Consider the following 23,711-nt stretch of genomic DNA (forward strand, 5'->3'; position numbering starts at 1 on the left):
ACGACTAAAGTAGAAATCCTTTATGTAAAAGGATGCTGCCGTGCAGATTTTTATCATTAAAGCCCAAAGATTTGCTGCCGTTGGAGCTGTGAATCACACCAGACTCAGGATGTACATAATTTAAGAAAAAGGATGGAGATGGAGACTGATGGGTTTAGAGGAATAAAGAAAATAAACAGGCTTTTTTTTTCTTCAGTGGATGTAACTCATCTGAAACAAAACTGGATCAGAAACACATTGTACCAATATAGTAACACATTATTTAACTTTCATCAACATGAAATGACCGGAATACTACACAGAAAAACAGATTATGGAGTATATTTAGAGGATTTATAGGTCACAACATATCAAAAGGTATTAAAACTGATGTAGCATTGTTAAAACTGCACTTATTTTACTTCCGGGTTGTTTGCGGATGTTCGGGTTTGTTACATTTTTTTAAGGGACATGTTCTAAATGTAAAAATTTCAGACAGTCATTTCATTATTATTATTATTATTATTATTATTATTATTATTATTATTATTATTATTATTATTATGATTATGATTATTATTAATAATAATAATAATAATAATAATAATAATAATAATTGGCTTCATCATATTTTTGGCCTAATTGGGATATCTGTACAACTTTACTCTCTTAATACTGCTGTTTCATTTTACACAAAAATCACAATTTGGCCAAAATTATGAATTTCGCAACTATGCCATGAGGCTAAAGATTTTACCTTTTTTTGGTCTTTTTTAATATTTATTTATTTAGTTACAGAACAGTGTTTACTAGCATTAGTTGCAAAGAACAAGATGCATGCACCAGATTTAGCAAAGAAGCTAATTTCCATCTGTAGTCCCGGACAAACGACCAACATAATAAAACATCACATGCATTGTGAACTACTAATATACTAGAAAAAAACCGTTAGACAGTGACAGATATGGGAAAGTTTGCTCAGGCTGAAAGGTTACAGTCAAATACATAAAAGGGGCTAACATTCTAAAAGCAGTAAAAGAGAAATATTTGGAGTTATCATTATTTATGGCCTATTATGCTATTATTTTACTGGTCCGGCCCACTTGAGATCAAATTGTACTGTACATGGCCCCTGAACTGAAATGAGTTTGATATCCTTGCTTGCATGTTCAGGTTATTAACATTTTTTTTAAGGTAAGTAAATGTAAAAAATTTCAGACAATCAGTTTGTTAGCTGCATAGCATAATTGCCTCAGTCATATTTTTGGCCAAATCGTGATATCTGTATCTTTACTCTAACACTGCTGCTTCATTTTTTGCAGATATCAGAATGTGGCCAAAAATATGACTTAGCCCTGTAAAATCTGACCTATTAAAAACTAGCCACAAACGTCTACAATTGAGATGTTTATTAGCCCTTTTAACATGATCCAAAGACAAAATTTTACCACGCCATTTTGTTTTTGATATCCATTTTTGTATCATATTTGATACGTTGGCCATTTTTGGCAACAACAACATTAACTTTGGACAGAAAAACACATTTTATCAGTAACATTTTGGAAATATAGAACATTTCAGGTAATTTTTTTTTTTTTTTTTTTTTTTTTTTACAGCCTTTTTATTTCCCTTGAATGGCAAAATAAAATGTCTCAATTTTTACCCAAATAACAAAATAAATGTTCTTCATAACATAACTTTTTGAAAATTACCAAAGACTTCCTTACAAAATGTGTGTTGATTGGTTTAATGATAGCAGCCATATTGAAGGGGGGGGGCGGGGGGGGGGGGGCTTTCCAATGGCTGTAATGGGATGATAATCTACCAGGGGGCAGAAAACATGCATCAAGTCATATACAACAGGTTTTTAAGGAAAGTATTAATCTTGTTGATAAGATAGAGGTCGCAGAAGCTAGCGTAGCAAATATGATACAAATGGTTTTATAAGGTTAGGCAGCTATGCCACGAGGCTAATGATTTAACTTTCTTTTTTTTTGCACTAAACCAAAGAGAAACATTTGGAGTGACTATTTATGAGCTATTATTGTACTGGTCCAGCCTGTTTGAGATCAAATTGTGCTATATGTGGCTTTTGAACTAAAATGAGTTTGATATCCATGCGCTGCCTTTACAAACACACTCAACCTCTACTGTAAAGATGCAACATAGAGCAACAGAATAACATGAATATCTCATGTTGGATGATTTAACAATAGCTACCATATTGAAAAGGGCAAAAAAAAAAAAAAAAAAGTCTTTCCACTGGCTGCAGTGGCTTGATAATCTACCAGGGGGCAGAAAACGCAAATCAGCAATCATGTTTTTAAGGCAAGTATTGATCTTGATGATAAGATAGGTCTCAGAACCTTGTGTAGCAAATATGATACAAATGGGTTTATAGGGTTAGGCAGCTATGCTATGAGGCTAATGATTTTTTTTTTTGCACTAAACCAAAGAGAAACATTTGGAGTTATTATTTATGAGCTGCTGGTCCGCCCCACTTGAGATCAAATTGTGCTTTATGTGGCCTCTGAACTAAAATGATATCCATGCGCTACAGGCTTATTCCTGATCCTGTTTCATTATTAGTATCTCTGCCTTTATAAACACACTTGTCCTCTACTGTAAAGATGCAACAAAGAACAACAGAATATCACGTGAATATCCCATGCTAGATGATTTAACAATAGCTACCATATTCAAGAGGGCAAAAAAATAGCCTTTCCACTGGCTGTAGTGGGATGACAATCCACTAGGGGGCAGAAAACGCATATCAAGTCATACAACACAGTTTTTTTTTGGAAAGTATGGATCTTGTTGATAAGATAGTGGTCGCAGAAGCTAGCGTAGCAAATATGATACAAATGGTTTTATAGGGTTAAGCAGCTATGCTACGAGACTAATGATTTAACTTTTTTTTTTTTGCACTAAGCCAAAAAAAAAAAAAAAAAACATTTGGAGTTGTTGTTATTTATGAGCTGCTGGTCCGCCCCACTTGAGATCAAATTGTGCTGTATGTGGCCTCTGAACTAAAATGATATCCATACGCTATAGGCTTATTCCTGATCCTGTGTCATTATTATTATCTCTGCCTTTATAAACACATTCGTCCTCTACTGTAAAGATGCAACAAAGAACAACAGAATATCACGTGAATATCCCATGCTAGATGATTTAACAATAGCTACCATATTCAAGAGGGCAAAAAAATAGCCTTTCCACTGGCTGTAGTGGGATGACAATCCACTAGGGGGCAGAAAACGCATATCAAGTCATACAACACAGTTTTTTTTTGGAAAGTATGGATCTTGTTGATAAGATAGTGGTCGCAGAAGCTAGCGTAGCAAATATGATACAAATGGTTTTATAGGGTTAAGCAGCTATGCTACGAGACTAATGATTTAACTTTTTTTTTTTTGCACTAAGCCAAAAAAAAAAAAAAAAAAAATTTGGAGTTGTTGTTATTTATGAGCTGCTGGTCCGCCCCACTTGAGATCAAATTGTGCTGTATGTGGCCTCTGAACTAAAATGATATCCATACGCTATAGGCTTATTCCTGATCCTGTGTCATTATTATTATCTCTGCCTTTATAAACACATTCGTCCTCTACTGTAAAGATGCAACAAAGAACAACAGAATATCACGTGAATATCCCGTGCTAGATGATTTAACAATAGCTACCATGTTCAAAAGGGCAGAAAAATAGCCTTTCCACTGGCTGTAGTGGGATGATAATCCGCTAGGGGGCAGAAAACAGGAATCAGGTCATATACAATGTGTTTTTAAGGAAAGTATTGATGTTGTTGATAAGACAGAGGTCTCAGAACCTTGTGTAGCGAATATGATACAAATGGGTTTATAGGGTTAGGCAGCTATGGTATGAGGCTAATGATTTTTTTTTTTTTTTTTGCACTTGGAGTTATTATTTATGAGCTGCTCATCCGGCCCACTTGAGATCAAATTGTGCTGTACGTGGCCTCTGAACTAAAATGATATCCATACGCTATAGGCTTATTCCTGATCCTGTTTCATTATTATTATCTCTGCCTTTATAAACACACTCAACCTCTACTGTAAAGATGCAAAATAAACAGCAACACAAAACCACATGAATATCCCGTGTTTCACACTTTGGTGCCTCGCTAACTTTTGGCTCTTAAATGCCACTAAGCAATTTTGTCATTATCTGCCTACATGCTTCGCACATGCAATTAATCACCTTTAACATTTTCACCAAAGCGCCTATTTAAGCAGAGCACAGATGTAGCCTGCAGGTATCCACAGATGACTTGAAGTGAACACAGCGAGGACGGCGCAAAGACAAACAGACAAAGGAGCTGCATAATTATCCCAGTCGACCAAAAAAAAAAGAAAAAAAAAACTGTTCCCTCAGCCGTTTAGATCTGCCGCTAGATACCAGAGGAATTGTAAGCTGCAAATATCATGGGAAAAAGGCCACACGTCGACACCGCCGTGTCACTCCTGTTAATTACATTACCTCTTAACATATGTACACATTTGTCATGGTGCGGGGACTCGGAGTACAATCAGCTGGTTGCATCAGAAAAGACGGGCCGACAACAACAAGCGCACTGTGAATATATCTATTCATGACGCTGATGCAACACTGTAATTAAATTAACAGGGCTTATTTTGTACTTCACGCGTGTTTAGTAACATCAGTGTGCCTGTGAGTTGTTTGCTTGACTCATCGGACATCAAACCCGAGTCATTCATAACTGTGACAAGAAGAGGAGGGTGCTCCACGTCGCTCTTTCTTACGCAGATGCTTCTCAGCAATTACATAAATTAAGTTGTCAGATGGGTCCTGGGGGACGTTCGTCTTCCAGGCTTCGGCGAGACCGGCGGGCCCTCTTCCCTAACGAACAAAGTGTTAGACAGGAGGGCGGCCGGGGAAAGGGGACGCCCCTGTCAAGATTACCAACATTTCTGAAAAAAGGATTTCTTTAATCTAACAAATGCATGTCAGCTCAAATGTTCCGGGGGAGAGACGTCCAGAGACCTACATTCTTAGTCACTGCAGTGTTTGGAAAGCAGAATTACACCCTGGCATTCTCTGGACAGTGAAAAACATGTTTACATATCTGATGCACGGCAGTTTTTTATTGTAGTGTCACGTCTGTCATCTTATTATGAGAATAATTACACCTTTTTTAATAATATATCACCACTTCTGGATTATCTTTTCACATATCACATGGAAAAAAAAAATCCTTCAGGGACAGAAAGTGTGATCTGCAAGACATTTTTTTTATATATTTATTTTTTGCACATTCCAACTATTAGTCTTGGGTTTGTTGGTGAAAATAGGACTCCCCTGGGTGCCCCTGTCTTGGTGAGACAGCTTCTATCTCTGGCCTCTTTCTTGTCACTGCTGGGACGCTTTCTTTTCCTGAGCGTCCCAAGGGCGAGCTTTCACCGCAGTTGTCATTTTCAATTAGCGATACCCTTAAACGCACCTCTGTCACCTCTACCCGTGTCAATAATCATTTCGTTGAGGACGTTGGGACGTCTGTAACTTAAAGACAGAAATTCAAATTGCTCGTCTGCATATATTAACATACATATTTAACATACATACTGCTTCTAATGTGTTATGGCTAATTGCTAATGCTAAGTACTGTGTGTATATTTTAAGTAAAATTCAGAGACTGAACATCCCTACGGGAATATCAAACAAAGTTAACCTTCACTTTATGAACAAGTAACCAAACAGCTGTAGGGAAATTAGATGTCAAATGTATGCTGATGACACAATTAGCTATGCACCAACAAAGACAACACAGCAAGCTGTTGAAATATTGAACAGACAATGGGCTCTATGCACAGCCCCACTACTTCCTACTTAAAGCAGCTCCTTTATTTCCTGTCTTTCATTATTGGACACACTGATTAATCCAGAATTAGCAGGCACACCTGGATTAATCAGTGTGTCCAATAGTGAAAGACAGGAACTAAAGGAGCTGCTTTAAATTCAGGAAGTAATAGGGCTGTGCATAGAGCCCATTGTTCAGTGTTCCACAAACTGTTCAAAAACTGTCTCAATAAGACATAATCTATGTGAGGGCTTTCCTATAACTATTAATCAGAGACTAATTGGAAAAATAAATGTGTGGTCTTGGACTCATAGCTGAAATCTGATGCATATATTAGGACAGAGTCCAAAACCATCCAGACCAACCTTAATTGCTTTTGATTAATGAGCTCTTGTGTATGTGCATGACATGATTTTATCACATTTGTCTTATTGCGCAACATCTGGCATGAGGAAACCTAACCCGCAAACTATATTATAAAAGCCAAGTGGCCTCTGTGTGTGTACGTGAGTGTGTGTGTCCAGGGATTCACACAAAATTCGGACAGAGTTGACGGCTGCAGTTTGGCATAATCATGTATTTTTGGTCAAGGAAGATACTAGTAAAAACAGCAAGTTGATAGGGCCAATATTTTGGGTGATATTAGTGATTTTAGAATACAATAGCCTTACAATCATGTTACTATGGCCAGAATGCTTTGGTGGTGACTGCTGGACCAATGTAGTACAGCATGTACAAATACACAACAGCATAAAAACTACCACATCTAAAACCCATGGATCCCCACTTATCAACACACTAGTCAAACCTGTAGAGTCAAGATATAAACCAGTGTTGGGTCACATAATTCATACCTAAGCCTTGTTCTACCTGACTTAAAGGAGAGACATTTGGCTTTTTTAAATGGAAATCTTCATTTTGAAACCTTTCCCTGTGGTCTACATAAACTGTAAATGCTCTGCTTGGGTCTGAATTCTTCATTAATTCAACTCCACAGGTCCATCTTCAACCCTATTTCTGAGTAATAACACCAGAAAGGTGGTTCTGAGCGCTGGCCCTTTAAATGCAAATGAGCCACTTCAGGCCCCGCCCCCTCCAGGTTGTTGACTGTGCTGTTCTCTCCCGATTAACCAACAACTAAACATTTTACGAAATCATCTCTAAGTTGGGACATATTTTCAGTTTTTACTAAAACCACTGCAGCTGACAAACAAATATGTCGTGCTCTGAGAAATGTTCATCGGAAGTCTTGACCTTTCATGTGCAAATACTGTGACATACCTAGTTAAAAAAATAACAGATTAAGCAGGAATTAAAACAGGTTGTAGAAATCCACTTGATTTTTGCTGGAATAAATATAAAGATAGCTTTGCAACACCGGAAGGGTTCAAATTCAAACTTTAGGAACTATTAGGGTCCAAATAGTAGTAGTTTTATTTCGAGCACATAGAATCATCAGATAAAGAATCATACAACATGATCAAAACAAATAAATACAATTTTTTTGCGCTCGAAAAGGAGTGGGAAGAAGTATAACTTATTGACTCCCACCCCCTTTTTACAAACTAATAATCATACTAGATCCGCTTCCTGTGCTTTGTTAGCACACATTTTCCTCTGTATATTTTTTACAGTAAACACAAAACATCCATAAAAACCATTCATATACACTTTTTTTAGTCACCTCACACACAATCAGATTTGCATAATCAACCGTTTTTAATATAAACTATAATATTTATATGCACTTTAAATATTTACTCCAAATACAATGATCAATAAATATGATAGTATCTTCTTATCATGATAACCAATTAACTATAATATCTTATTTTATGTGTACTTCTATAATGTTCTATATTTTGTTATTATAGTGGATTTATACATTCTTTTAAATCCACAAATAAATGAACCAAAAGACTAATAAAAGTGGGTTTATCAAAATATGACCCCTTTAACCCACCTTTTGTTTACATTTATGCATTTGGCAGACGCCAGATCACAGCAAAAAAGTTATATCATGACACTTTATATATGGAGTTGGTCAAAACCAGACTCTAAGCCAATTTACAGAAACCCAACAGAATCTTTTCATATCAATACTATAACATTAATACAATACCAAACAACACAATATAACAGGGTGTTGCATCGCATGTTGTAGTGAGAATGAATTTCATTATTAAAGCAAGAAATCAATGAACACAACTCAGCAGGTCTTCTTTAACTACAGCCAAAGCTGCACCACTACATCAACTCAAACACAATCAGCAAAACTATACATTTGTTCATGAAGTACACGGACTGATTTTATGAAACCATGTATGCGGCGCCAGTTTATTGCATTTGGCGTGCTATACGTATGCATTTTCTTCCTTTCGCATGTTATTTAATGCCATTTGATGGCATGACAGTGAGCTAGCCACTAATCCCGCTTATCGCTAACCCCTAACCACTAATCATGCTAGCCGCTAATCGCGCTAAAGGTGTGTTATTTTACGCGGTGCAAATATACATGCTGAAAGCTTATAATGCGTACAGATAACACACCAATTAAAAGTGGCGTGTTATCTGTACGCTGATTTTTTTAATCCATTTCTTCTCTTCTTTCAGTCATTGTGCGTTAAAAACAGCTATTACAACTAAACCAATATATTTTATTTTATCCAAGTCTACAGAGGTGGTTTGTAGCTGACTTAGTTCCAACTAGTTCCTTTGACCGTCCAATCAAATGATGCAAAAATGCAGAAGTTATTGTACATCTGTTAGATCGCCCCCCTGTGGCCAACATGATATCTGATTGGTTAAACCAACAGGTTTATTCCATTTATTTAAAGCTCCAGAGGCTGAACTGTTGATTCTGAGCATCAAGGCAGATTTATTTTACCCAGCAACACATGATGCTGAAATATGATTGGACAAACACTTGAACATACACATACATGAATGGAAATAAGAGAAAAGATACTAAATAAAGAGAACAGACTATTAAGAATAATTTAATACTTCATAGAACAAATATAGAAAATATGTAGAGTGTGAATTTAGGTCAGCGATTCAGATTCTTTAAATGGAAAAGCAAAAATCGCCTTCGTACGACACAGGAAAAGTTAAATAAGTTAAGTTATGACAATTTCAGAAACTTCTCATTAACTAAACCTGCATCTTTGAATGTGCGAATGGACTTGTACTAGAAATGTGTGGCTGTGTATGAGCTGCTGGTGGAGACTGTAAACCAGAAAACTGAAAAACAACATTAGTTCAGCCGTGTTTGTGGGTTAAAGGTCCTCAGATCTGGAACGCCTCGCCACCAGAAATAAAGCCCATCGACTCATTAATCTGCATTTCATCTCACACCTGATCCCAAGTGGATTCACGCGCATTTTAAAGCGTGTATCGCCAGCGTATGTGTGATTTACAACAGATAAGGAAAAGGGGGTAACCTGTGATTGGTGCCACAGCTGTTCATCCCTCCGTCTATTCCCCTGATATTCAGGTGAAGCTCTTTTCTATTACAAACCACATCTGGCAACTTTACCCGTACGTCTCATGGTGAGATGAAGCTTTTTCGCATGACCCCAAGGAATTAAAGCTGGCAGTGGAGTGTTCTGTGCCCAACTTTACACACATTAAGTCTTATGAAATATATATCTAGATTACCATTATGGCGAATTATAGAAGTTACAAGCGTGCCTTTACGTTAGGCTTCTGTCGTTAGGTTTTAATAGATGCTGTAAAACACTAACTGGAAACGGTCATAGCTTTGAACTGGAACGCAGATTAGAACTGACAGGGAAAAAACACAGAAACTGATGTATTATAACTGTATTTGACAAATGTAATGAATCAACAGGTATTAAACAGTTTAGATCAGTAGATGTGTCTTGTCTCCTGGATATTCTATGATAAATGACACATTTAAAAGGTCTGGATTATTATTATAATTTTTTTTTTTAAATGTACCAAATTGTTCATTTGAGCATGTTTTTTTTTTTTTGTTTTGTTCAACATCCAAATGGGAATATCTGATGACCATGAAAAGATGACAAACTGCATTTTACACCAATTATTTACATAAATGGGTCTTTCCATGAAACTGGGTTTATTTTGGTACTTGGCACTTTGCCAGCTTTTCAGATCAATAATAAAAGAGAAATGTAGACATATTTCCCCCTAGGATGTATCTAATGATGACCTCAGATAAATGCAAAAAAATTATAATCTTGCTCTGAGCCATCCCAAAATTAATGATTTTTTTTTAATTCAAATTTTTATTTGGAACAGTCTCATAACATATTACACAGGACATGACTGGAACAAAGTACATTGTTCTCTCACTCTGTTTCTTTCTTTTTTTTTTAAAGAAATAAAGGGTGTCAATATTGCTCACTGAAAGGAAAAAAAGCATGCCTTTACGTTAGGCTTCCATTGTTAGGTTTTAATAGATGCTGTAAAGCACGAACAGGAAACCGTCGTAGCGTTGAACTGGAACACAGATTAGAGCTGACACTGGGAAAATCAGAGAAACTGATGTATTCCAACTGTATTTGACAAATTTAGTGGATCAACAGGTATTAAACAGTTTAGATCAGTAGATGTGTCTTGTCTCCTGGTTATTCTATGACAAATGAAGCATTTAAAAGGTCTGGATTATTATTATTATTTATTTTTAAATGTACCGAATTGTTGATTTTAGCACTTTTTTTTGTTTTGTTTTTTTTTTCAAAGTCCAAATGGGAATATCTGATGACCATGAAAAGATGACAAACTGCATTTTACACCAATTATTTACATAAATGGGTCTTTCCATGAAACTGGGTTTATTTTGGTACTTGGCACTTTGCCAGCTTTTCAGATCAATAATAAAAGAGAAATGTAGACATATTTCCCCCCAGGATGTACCTGATGATGACCTCAGATAAATGCAAAAAAATTATAATCTTGCTCTGAGCCATCCCAAAATTAATGATTTTTTTTTTTTTTTTTTACATTCAGAACAGTCTCATAACATATTACACAGGACAATATTGGAAGAAAATACACAGTTCTCTCTCTCTTTTTTTTTTTTAAGAAAAATAAAAAGGGTGTCAATATTGCTCACTGAAAGGAAAATAATACTAATTTGTGAATCCTTGTTACATTAATAATGTCATATAAACATAGACTTTGCAGTGTGAAACACAACAGAGGATTTATGAAGATCAGTGCTTTTCATGGTCATCCTACTTTGTAGAACAATAACATGAATAGTAATAAAGATTATATATGCAACCAAACATATTTACTTACATGCACTCACAATTATCTACAGGTATAAATGATTGTGGATGTGTTCATGAAGCACACACATGCAAAAAAAAAAAAAAGGTGTAATATAAATAAAGTAAATAAGTATGTAAATGGATAATAATGATAATAACAAGCTGGTACATATAGCCAACCACACTTCTAGGAAATAAGACAAAGCAATTTATGTATGAATACATATATATATGTATACACACGTAGTATTAATAAGCATAATACAAAGGAAAACATGTTTAATTAAATACTGGGGCCAAAAATCGGACCAAACTTTGGGAAGTGAAAAGCTACCTAGGTGTCAGTGCATTTGATCTGGAAAACATGGCTGTAAATGGTCTTATATAGCGCTATAAATAAAGACACTGTAAAATTTGATGATCCTCGTGGTTTTTCTTATCCAGACATGTGGGTTTTTCATGAATCACAGTCTCATTCCAGGTTTCGTGTGTAACCCATCGTGTCCACTGACATTACATGCAGAACCTGCCCATTTAAACACATAAATCTTGAGTGATTTTGCAAGAGCGGCCATTTCTGTAAAACATTCTGCCTTGCATAATTAGTTCGATTCCCAAAATGTACCTGTGAGAGAATAAAAAGCTATCCGAAAAAATAGTAGCGCGTAATTTTCATGTCCTTTTGACCGTGTTACATGCAGATTTTTCCATTAAAAATAACATAAAACAATATAAAAATGAGTTTTATCTGAAAAACAGTTTCTCTTATCTCAGTAAATATTTATTTTTAAAATAGACCCAAACTTGATTCATAACATTAGTCTACATCTGGTTTGAATTTTTAGCCCCCATATCCTGTATTTAGGTACCAGTTTCACAGAAGCACCCATATTAATAGGATTAGTGGTTAAAAACGTATTAAACATTATAGAGCAGTAGATACTTTTGAGTCTTGTATTACTTTTTATGCTTTGAAAGATCCTACTGAGATATAAGGCCTTTCTGATGTGACCTCCTGAGAAACAAAATACATCCAAATTAGATTTAAAACATCACAAACATCAGTATTCAACCCTTTCATGCATACTGGTGACGACACTGGACAGCGATTCTAGAGCTGTTTTCTTGTATATTCATGGGTTTTGTTGTTCTTTTTTTTTCTTTCTTTCTTTTTTTTTTTTTTTTACACATATCTTTATTAAAGTTTTAAGACACTACATATCTTTTCTGACATGAATTGGTAACATTATGTAGATCTCTCCTGAGGATAAACCCCCAGAATCACAAGCCCTCCCCATAGTTTTCACACAGTTTATCAGTTAATACATTTTTCTGTGCGTCAAAAATTAACCCTTTCATGCACAGTGGTCACTACAGTGGACAGTTATTCTCCAGCTGTTCTCTTGTATATTCATGGATTTTATTTTTTTAGTTCCATATCAGCCAACACAGTGGACACTTATGCATCATCCCAAACACTGCAATTCATACAATTACTGTAACGTTGCTGCTCTTGATAAACCTGATCTGCAGTAGCATGTTTTAGTGTAAATCAATTGCTAATTGTCATTAGACTTTAATTAATAGTTTTCTGAGACAAAAAGTGTTTGTTTTTTTTTTGCATATCCTCCTGAGACCCAGCAATGCATTTTGTCCTCTGTAGGAGACAAAAGTTTAACAGTTTTACTTTAAAAATGCTGTCCATTACAAAGGACATTCCATTAAAAAAAAAAAAAAAAAAAAAAAATCAATAAATAAATAAAAATAATTTTAAAAATGTATCTGAAAAAACGGTTGCATTATGTAGTTTCCAATCAAGACAATTTTTTAATGTAAAAAAGCTACAACTGTCCATTACCTGGGTCTCAGGAGGATTTTATCTCCATGAAATGAGTAATAACTAATATTCGAGTATGAGAAAATGTGAGAAAACAGTAGCAATTTAGAAATTAGTGGCATTCAAAATGTTTTTATTTCATAGTTTTCACACAGTTTATCACTTTCTGGTGATGAGTTTTAAATAAATGTTTTTTTGCTTCAAAACTTTAATGCATGGTGTCCAGCTGAGTGGACATTTTTGTAACTCCATGAAAAACAGGTTCATTAAAAAAAAAGAAAAAAAAAAATCAATTGCATTGTTTTTTTCATGCCTAAAGAGGAATAAAAACGCTCCAGAAAAAAATATTGACTAAGGTTCTCATAATTCATGCATGAAAGGGTTAAACGTGTGGTGTCCAGCTGAGTGGACATTTTTGCAACTTCATGAAAAATAGGTTCATAAGAATATTTTTTTTCCCATTATTATTTTTTTTAATGTATTTTTAAATTTTTGTTAAATTATTCTTATTTTATTTATTTATTTTTTATTTTTCAGAAGAAAATTTTCAATCGCATTGTTTTTTTCATGCCTCTAGAGGAATAAAAACCCTCAGGAAAAAAAATTTGATTAAGGTTCTCATAATTTATGCATGAAAGGGTTAAAGAGAAATCCTCCAAACAGTTCGATTCTCTCTTATCGTTGAAAGCATCTGCCAGTCCATTTCCCTGCACAGACACTGCCCTCTGCCTGTATTTTGTCATTTCTCCTCATGTTTTGCTGTGTTTGGGATGTTTGTGGATGTCAGCCTTTATGTAGGTTGTGCACCGTCATGCAAGGAAAACACAGATCTGTGTTTTCCCTGTTCTGGGTTTTGCTTCAGGTCTCGAATCAGGACTAAGACAGGTTCGTAGACTTCAGTGAGCAGGAGGATGACTGGTCTGAGGTTGGATTCAGATGTGGCTGCATTTTTATTTTCTGTGCAACATGGTTAAATATATCATGTTGTAAGCGCCAAACCCCTATTGTTGCTGTAGTTGAATTCTTACGCTACGTTTTTCAGTTTTATATTCACATGTGGAAAAGACAAAGGCTAGAAACCAGAAAGAAGGAACCAATCAAATGTAATGAAGTACAACATGGTTATTATGACCCATTATTTGATTTAATTTACAGAACAACGGCCGTATCATCATTAAGGCTGCGGCTAACGATTATTTTTGTAGCTCATTAATCTGTTTCTCCATTAATCGACTATTCGCTCGGTCTAGAAAATACTGAAAAATCTATGTTTCCCAAGGCAGATGTCTTGTTTGGTCCACGAGCCAATTAGTTTCAAGGTCACACAAGTGGAAATAAGTCTGAAAATATTCACGTTTATGAAGCTGGAATTAGAGAGTTTGGATTTTCCTTTCAGAAAAATGACTCAAATGATTGTGGATTATCAAAATACTTGGCAAATGCTGTAATAGTCGCTAAAAAACTGAGAAATTATTGCAGATCGGTTCATGATATACAAATATTTACATATGATGTGGTAGGTTTTATCCATATCCTTCACATAGTTTTATTGAAATCAGCCCCAAATGTGATTTTTTTTTTTTAACTATTTTGATTTAAATTAGAACAATGACAATATTTAAACAAGTCACATATAGTATCCAATATATGTGACGTCAGAACAAGAACACTACTCCTGCACTCACATGTACATACACACATATTTAAAAAAAAAAAAAAAAAAAAAGGGGGGGGTCTGCCTACTTACTTAATATTAAAGTAATCTACAAAGGGCTGCCAAATTGAATAAAATAACATAATATTTTAATGAAAATTAGATTTTATCCAAATGTAAGTGTTGCATAATGTCTTTCAACAGAGCCTGATGAGTTGGAGGATTTTTGTTCTTCCAGTTTAACAGAATAAGAAATATGAATATTTATTAATCCATCTTAAAAAACCTTCCTCTTCATGTGTTTGTGAGTAAACTCTTTTCAATCTTGTCTTTTAACCCTATAACGCCAAACGTATTATATTTGTTACATGACTTTTGAAGCCCTCTACATGATCAGTATGATATTTTTTACTTGAAAAACCTGATGTATACAATTAGATACATGCAATACACAGATAATCCACCGGGGGGAGGAATATATCCACCAGAGGCCTTTCCAGTGACACTACAAGGCTGAATTAATGAGGAAGGAGGAAGAACTTTGACAATTTTGAAAAGGAATTACCAATTTGTTAGACATGTTTGTGTTACATTGTGTTTTTGTTTGTTCAAAAATAATGATATTAGAGCATTGAGACCAGATGTATCAAATATGATACAAAATTGAAACTCATACATGGAAATTGATATTTGAAAACAAAATTCGGGGGTTGTCCAGAAGGACCAATGAAGGCTCCAGTTTCAAAGAACTGGAATTTTCAGTCAATGATTTAATGGTTCAAGCTTTTCAGGGTTAAAAGCACTTTTTTTCTGACTTTACTCTATTTTAATTTTAATGTTAATTTTAATGTATGATTGTAATATAATTGTCTTTCTTTTATTCTGAGATTTTTAAGTCTTTTTTCCTTTTTTTAATTTATTTTAATGGAATTTCAATGTCTTATTTTTGCTTTTGTCATGATTTTTTTGTAAAGCCCTTTGAGTTACCAAATAAACTTGCCTTATTTGTGATTTAGAACATAACTGCTGTGAAACAATCACAAAACACTGCTCTAATTCTGCTCCGTCTTACTTTTAACTCCCAAAACCACCTCTTTTTCTGTTCATTATCCCTTTTTACTTAACTTTACTCTTGTTTCTAACACGTGTAATCATTTCCTTGTTTAGTTTTCAGTCCTTTTTCTTCTCTTCCGTTTTCTTTTGGTTTGTTTGCCAAGTGTCTATCGTCATTTTTTTCTTCCTCTTTGCAAAACCTTGACAGAAGACATATTGTGCCTCGATGGGACCTTCCTGAATAAATAAAGGATAAACAAAAAAACAAAGCCAGACTTTGCAGTGAAATTATCAAATTGTCTGTATCATTAAAAAGCAACAAAAATAAATAAGTTAAAAAAAAAAAAGTCCAGGATGCAGTTGGTGTAGATACGGCGAAGAAAAAGCAAAACGATTTTGCTGAAGCAGCTCGAATTGCATTGCATTGTTGCAGAATTGAATATTGATCGTGTGCGTGTTCCAAACAATACAGTACAAGTAAAGGATATTTGACGTAACAGTTGAATAGAGATGAGCTGGAGTCACAATGTTTCAGTGTGAATGAAATTGCGCTTGAAGCCAAAATAGACTGAGTGGGCTACTTTTTATGGGCATATCCCATCCCCCGTACGCACAAATACACACCAAATATTATATTATAACTCCGCCTGGGGGGTCGAGACCCGCCGTGGAAACTGTAAACCATGACAATTGTGTTCCAGAGATTTTTATTACCGCATTTATATTTTTTTCTTAATGTTGACTTTATGTCTTTTTCATGGAAATCCTGCCTTTGAGCCATATGTTGTAATTGCCGGCCTTTCTTTCGATGCCGTCTAATGTTTCCGAGTATTTGCAGGGGTATTTGTGTCAGATTGTGGAGTGACTGAAACTGAAACGTGCACGCCACAAACTAGTTTCTAGTTTATTTATAGAAAAGTTAAATTGGTCCGGAGGTTCATCGTGTGAATCTTCAGGACATCTTGAATATTGTAGTGACATACTTTAGGGGCTTTAAATTAGAACCCTGTCCTAAAATACCAGGATGCAGCGTCTTAATGGACCTGCATTAAAAGTGGAGGAAGCCCAAAGCAGCAAAAGGGATTACCGACAGGAGACGCACTTTTAACCCTTTATCGGGCAAGTGACTATTTTCGGTCATTTCAAGACAGTTCCAGTGAGGACAGTGAGTCAACATCCTCAGGTCCAATGTGGTCTACAGGGTCTGTAAGGTCCACCTCTGCATGAACAGTGAGTGGACCTGCTTTGTTAGGTACCATGAAGAAGTAATAACAATAATAATAATAATAATAATAATAATAATAATAATTTTTATTTGTATGGCACTTTTCATGGAACTCAGACACTTTACATACAGCAGATAAAAACAGAAACCAAACACATTAAAAACAAAGTAAATGAAGTAATGGTACTAATGTAAGGAATGATGTGGACAGGGGTCTGGATCAGCACTAATGTTGGTTTAATGGTCTAAAAGATGCTCTTTTCATCTTTCCTGTGGTTTTCTTGTGTTTTTTTTAATGCGCTTGTTGGATTTTTTCCTTCTTTTGGACACTTACAGCTAAGGAACCAAATATGATAACTTTAATAACCTTGATTTTCTACATAAAAATGTAACAAATAAAGTCTTGTTATGTCCTCCAATAACACACTTTTACGTTGAAATTTTGAATTTCACCGTATGAGTGAACTACAAAGGGTTAACTTCATTCATTCATTTATTTAGAATATATAGTGCTTTTCCATTTTCCTGAAAAATAACCATTTTGGACATAAGAGGTTTCCGCCCGACAGTGACAATATAACAAAGCCTAACAAGCAATGCCAGTGGTTATTTATCATATCTCCAGACAAAAAAAAAAAAAAAAGACAATGATCTCAGGTCCAATGTGGTCTCCAGGGTCTGTAAGGTCCACCTCTGCATGAACAGTGAGTGGACCTGCTTTGTTAGGTACCATGAAGTAATGGTACTAATGTAAGGAATGATGTTCAAAGGGATCATGTGGATGTGGACAGGGGTCTGGATCAGCACTAATGTTGGTCTGATGTTCTAAAATACATGTTCTAATGTTGGAATGTCACTTTATGCACCTGCTGATTAAGACTGCACTGTTAATGACTTCCACAGAACCATAACTGGTACGGCTTTTGTCCACACTGTATATTGTATATTTTGAAGCTTTATCCTATTGCTTCTGCCAGGAGGTATTGTGATCACTTTGCTTTGTGTGTTTGCATGCGTGCGTGTTTGCATGTTTGTTTGTTTGTTTGTTTGTTAGCAAGATAACTCAAAAAGTTATGGATGGATTGTCATGAAATTTTCAGGAAATGTTGATACTGGCACAAAGAAGAAATGATTACATTTTGGTGGTGTATTGGTGGGGGGGGGGGCAGGTCTGTCTTGGCAGAGGTCTGCGCTCTCCGAGTGCTTTTCTTGTTTATTCTATTTTATTCACTCTACTCACTGGGGTCGTTGGAGCCTATCCCAGATACTTATGGGTGAAGGCGGTGTACACCCTGGACATGTCACCAGCTCATCACAGGACTGACATATAGAGACAAACAATCACTCACATTCACACCTATGGGCAATTTAGATTAAAACATTAACCTGTCAGCAGAAGAGAACACTCTAACTCCACATAGAGAGGTCCCACCCCCATCGACTGGTGTTGGAATCGAACCCAGGACACACAAGCACTATCCACTGTATTTTATTTTTAATGCATATGCTTCTTACCTACTCCATGTTCTATGTACAGTTGCAAAAAAAAATTACTGACCCACCCTTGTTTTCTTCAATTTCTTGTTCATTTTAACGCCAGGTACAACTAAAGGCACATTTGTTTGGACAAATATAATGATAACACAAATAGCTCATAGTAGTTGAATTTCAGAGCTGATATCTATCCATTTTCCATGTTTTCTTGATAATAACCAAAATCACTTCAGTTCTTACATCAATATCTATGGCATTGTACTGACAAAAACAGTGCTTTTAGACATTCCATGTTTTCTTTTCCGTCTGTTTTAGTCACATGACACACACAGGAGTTAGTACTTGATTGCATAACCGTTGTTTTTGATGACTTTGGATGGTCTAATAATTGCATGTGCCAAACCACTGAAGCTAATTCCTAGTAATGTGAACCCTGTTTACTTACATGGCAATAAACATGGTTCTGATTCTAAAATATCTGTATGTGTGTATGTGACTGTATGTGAATGGGTGTACAGGTTTGTAGGGGTGTGTTTATGGATAATCACAGTCTTATGTTGGATAGGTATAGGTGGCCTCTTCCTACTCCCATTCAGGCACAACAGTTGTTCCTTTTTCTATTATTCTATTGTTTAATTTTGTCTTGTTTTATATTTTCCTCACATTTTGTGTTATGTTTCGATTGATATCTTTATTTTGATCATGTAAATGACAATTTAAAAACAGAAGTGCAAATAAATGAAAATCAACAGAATGAGAACAAAACAAACTGGTAACTTAAAACTGCGACATCTTAAGCCTCAAAATGTACATGAGCGAAAATGTTTGAAATAAACTACAAACTAAAAAACTAAAACACATCTTCCTTTTACCTTATGTGCGTTTTTCTTGTATTTTTTCATAATTACTTTTACATAATTTTTTTTTTTTTGGGAGGGGGGGGTAAGGAACCAAATATGGTAACTTCACTGACCTTTCTACATAATAAAAAACTCTGCCAAATTTCACAAATGTATAAACTCTCGTCAGGTCCTCCAGTAACACACTAAGGTTGAAATGTCAGATTTCAGAGCACTTCTAAGTGGTACTATTTCCCTTTGTCCGACTTTATTTTCTTTGCCACTAAAGAGAATAAAGTGACAAGATCCCGGGGAGAAAACGTCAAGAATAAACTCCAAAAAATATCCCTAATTGAATAAGGTCTTAATAATACCCTAGGTCTCTGTGCATCCTGCAAAGCACAGCCTAGAAAAAAGCCAAATCAATGAGATCAAAGTGGTGTCTGCGAGCCCCCCGAGCCACAATCCACAACCCTGTCACCGGCTCTGTCAGACGATTGTGTTCCAGCAAACACCCAACTGCAACCAAGCTGCAAAATTAGACTTTGGGAAATTTGCATATCTGTGATTAGATAATTCCTGTGGGTCTACTTGTGAGGTAAGTGGAGTGTCAGAAGCCTCATGCTCTGGTAACCTAAAGATGCACTTCCAAAAAAAAAAAAAAAAAGAAAAAGAGCCTTAACCTCCTGAGACCCAGGAAGGTGAAAATTTTATCTTTTTTACATTTTACATTAAATAAATAAAAATTATCTGAAAAAATGTTGCATTAAGCAGTTTCCAATCAAGACAATTGGAAACTGCTTCATGCAAAAAAACATTTTAAATCCTTATTTTTATTTATTTATCTATTTTTTAACGGAATGTCCTTTGCAATGGACCACATTTTTTAAGTCAAACTGTCAAACTTTTGTCCCCTACAGAGGACAAAAATGCATCGCTGGGTCTCAGGAGCCTTAAAACTGCAGAAATGTGTTTCAATGCATGAAGTATTTGGGAGTTCCTATCAAAGTGCATGCTCCTGGTTCGGAATAAATGCAAGGTAAGGGTTCCCTATTAAGCAAAAAATGAATATATGTGGTTGTTTTTGTACCTCTGGGGTATTTTGGAGGTCCTGATAAGCCCCACATGTTTAATTTTCACTCCATTCACTCTTTATGTGAAGTTAACGAAACATTTTACATCAAATAAAAAACATTAACCCTTTCATGCATAGTGGTCACTCCAGTGGACAGTTATTCTACAGCTGTTCTCTTGTATATTCATGAATTTTGTCGTTTTAGTTCCATATCAGCCAAAACGGTGGACACTTAAGCATCATCCAAAACACTGCAATTCATACCATTACTGCAACTTTGCTGTTCTTGATAAACCTGATCTGCAGTAACATGTTTGAGTGTAAATCAATTTTTAATTGTTATTAGACTGTAATTAACAGTTTTCTTGAACAAAAAGGTTTTTTTTGCATATTATTTCCATGAAATGAGTAACAACTAGTATTAGAGTATGTTAAAATGTGAGATAAAGGCATTAGCGGCATTAAAAATGTTTTTATTTCATATTTTTCACACAGTATATCACTTTCTGATGATGGGTTTTAAATACATGTGTCTTTGCTTCAAAAATTAAATGCATAGTGTCCAACTGAGTGGACATTTTTGTAACGTGAAAAAAAATTCAATTGCATAGTTTTTTTCATGCCTAAAAGGGGAAAAAAAAAAAAAAAAAATCATTCAAGAAAAAAATATTGACTTAATTTCTCATAATTCATGCATGAAAGGGTTAAATAAATAAAAAATTATCTGGAAAAATTCTTGCATTAAGCAGTTTCCAATCAAGACAATTGGAAACTGCTTCATGCAACAATTAATTTTAATTATTATTTTTATTTATTTATCTATTTTTAATGGAATGTCCTCATTTTTTAAGTAGAACTGTCAAACTTTTGTCCCCTACAGAGGACAAAAATGCATCGCTGGGTCTCAGGAGCCTTAAACCTGCAGAAATGTGTTTTAATGCATGAAATATTTGGGAGTTCCTATCAAAGTGCATGCTCCTGGTTCAGTGTAAATGCAAGGTAAGGGTTTCTTATTGAGCAGAAATTGAATATATGAGGTTGTTTTTGCAGCTCTGGGGTATTTTGGGGGTCCTGATAAGCCCCACATGGTTAATTTTCACTCTTTATGTGAAGTTAGTGAAACAGCCTGTGGAGAAATGATCCAAAGTCCAAGTAGGATGATATCAGTGAAAAAGCACAAGAACTAACCCTGGTGACATGACATGGATCTGTTCAGGTGGTTTTTTTTAATCCCTATCATCATCACCATCATCATCAGCCTGAACTTATCACCACAGACATTACCCACAGCTTCATGCACCTAAACGCACCACAATAGAAACGCAAAAGTAAAAGAGTTTACTCACGGAAATGTAGAAAAAACAAAACCAAACAAAAGTGGTCCTGGGTTTTAGTTTGGGTTTGTCCTCCTGGATGTGGATGATGGCTTTGGAGATCCGGATCCGCCTGTGTCCTCCTGTTTCCGACGGAATGGAAGCGGTTTGAACAGTATCCACTCCGGTCCGGCTCCTCTATGTGGTCAGGCACCGTGAACAGTACATCCTCCAGTAGAACACAACTGACACTAATATCTGTGCGTGTCTGTCGGTCCCGGCTCCCTCCGGTGTCAGACCTGCTTTATCCCCCCCCCACACACCGGGTTCAGGGAGCTGTGAGCCGGGGCTGAGCGTCGACGTGGACCGAAGGGTTGGTCGGATCTCTCAGTCAGCCTCCACCGCTGCAGCCGCTCGGGCTTCTCTGCAGCAGCATCCCGACTCACACTGGTGCTGAGGAGAGAGGAGGAAAAAAAAAAAAAAAAAAAAGGTGGCCCTCAGTTAGTTACAAGGAGTGGCATCTCAGCTCAGTGGAAGCTACACAGACACACTTAGATGCACTAGTTCAGGTCTTTTTTTCTTTCTCTTTTCTTTTTATCTCCATCATTTTTTTCCACTTTAGAATAATCCAGCATCTGTGGTTTTATTTTATCACCTTATCCAACCTGTAGTGGCAACAAATATGAGGATTTTATTCAGAAAAACACCTGAAATAAATCATTCATAACATTTCTCACAGGTCTGATGTTACATTATTTTTCTTAGCATGCTGTTATTTATGTCAGCTGGTAAAAGCTGGATTAATTTATTTATTTAGTTCTTTACAATACCCTAACTGTCTCACCAAAATAAATCACCTACTCTGTTCATCTCCATTCTTGTTGTTAAACTCACAGGTCTGCTGTGAAACTGTTTGCTGCATGATTTACCTTAACATGTAATTAGTGACATCACCTGTGACCAATGCAACACCTGGTTTATAGGTGAACGAACATCTATTCTCACTGCCCCCCAGTGGTGACACTGTGGAACTGCACCAATAAAAATCTTACATTTTAAAGGAATAAAGCAGAAAATAGAGCAATGCTACCATGGTATGACCACAAGAGGGCAGAAAAATTCAACCACCAGTAGAAATAGTGAAATTTACTGAATTTTTCATTTATTTTTATCTATATCACATTTTTCCACTTTAGAATAATCCAGCATCTGTGGTTTTATTATATCACCTTATCCAACCTGTAGTGGCAACAAATATCAGCTCAAAACACAGGATTGTACTCTGAAAAATTTCTCAAATAAATTGTCTCACAAGTCTGGTGTTGCCACATTATTTAGCTTAGCATGTCATTATTTATGTCACCTGGTCAAAAGATGGATTTAAAATCTACATTTACTTTAGTTTTAAATACCCTAATTGTCTCACCAAAATAATTCCTCTACTCTGTTCATCTCCATCCGTGTTGTTAAACTCACAGGTCTGCTGTGAAACTGTTTGCTGCATGATTTATCTTAACGTGTAATCAGTGACATCACCTGTGACCAATGCAACACCTGGTCAATAGGTGGACGAACATCTATTCTCGCTGCCCCCCAGTGGTGACACTGTGCAACTGCACCAATAAAAATCTTACATTTTTAAAGTTATAAAGCAGAAGATACAGCAAGGCTAGCATGTAGCTGTGCTAGAGGGCAGAAAAACTCAACCACCAGTGGAAATCGTTAAATTTATTGGATTTTCTATTTTTTTTTCCTTTTATCTCCATCACCTTTTTCACTTTAGAATAATCCAACATCTGTGGTTTTATTATATCACCTTATCCAACCTGTAGTGGCAACAAATATCAGCTCAAAACACAGGATTTTATTCAGAAAAATACCTGAAATATATCATTCATAATAACTTTTCTCACAGGTCTGATGTTGCCACATTTGTTATCTTGGCATGCTATTATTTAAAGATGGATTAATTAATTAATTAATTAATTTTTTTATTCTTTCAAATACCTCAGTTGTCTCACCACAATAAATCACCTACTCTGTTCATCTCCATCCTTGTTATTAAACTCACAGGTCTGCTGTGAAACTGTTTGCTGCATGATTTATCTTAACATGTAATTAGTGATGTCACCTGTGACCAAAG

At 35.6% G+C, this 23,711-nt stretch overlaps 1 protein-coding gene across 1 annotated transcript in view; it reads right to left on the reverse strand.

Moving 5' to 3' along the window:
* cntn5 (contactin 5) overlaps positions 1-22,005 on the reverse strand; it is a 513,272-nt gene extending 491,267 nt beyond the window's left edge. Inside the window, exon 1 of the mRNA XM_030151777.1 lies at positions 21,602-22,005. The gene's annotated coding sequence lies outside the window, so the exon portion shown is untranslated. The remainder of the gene's footprint in view (positions 1-21,601) is intronic.
* Between the last annotated feature and the right edge of the window lie 1,706 nt (positions 22,006-23,711).

The sequence above is a fragment of the Sphaeramia orbicularis genome, chromosome 13, assembly GCF_902148855.1.
Source record: "Sphaeramia orbicularis chromosome 13, fSphaOr1.1, whole genome shotgun sequence".
Lineage (NCBI taxonomy): Eukaryota > Metazoa > Chordata > Actinopteri > Kurtiformes > Apogonidae > Sphaeramia > Sphaeramia orbicularis.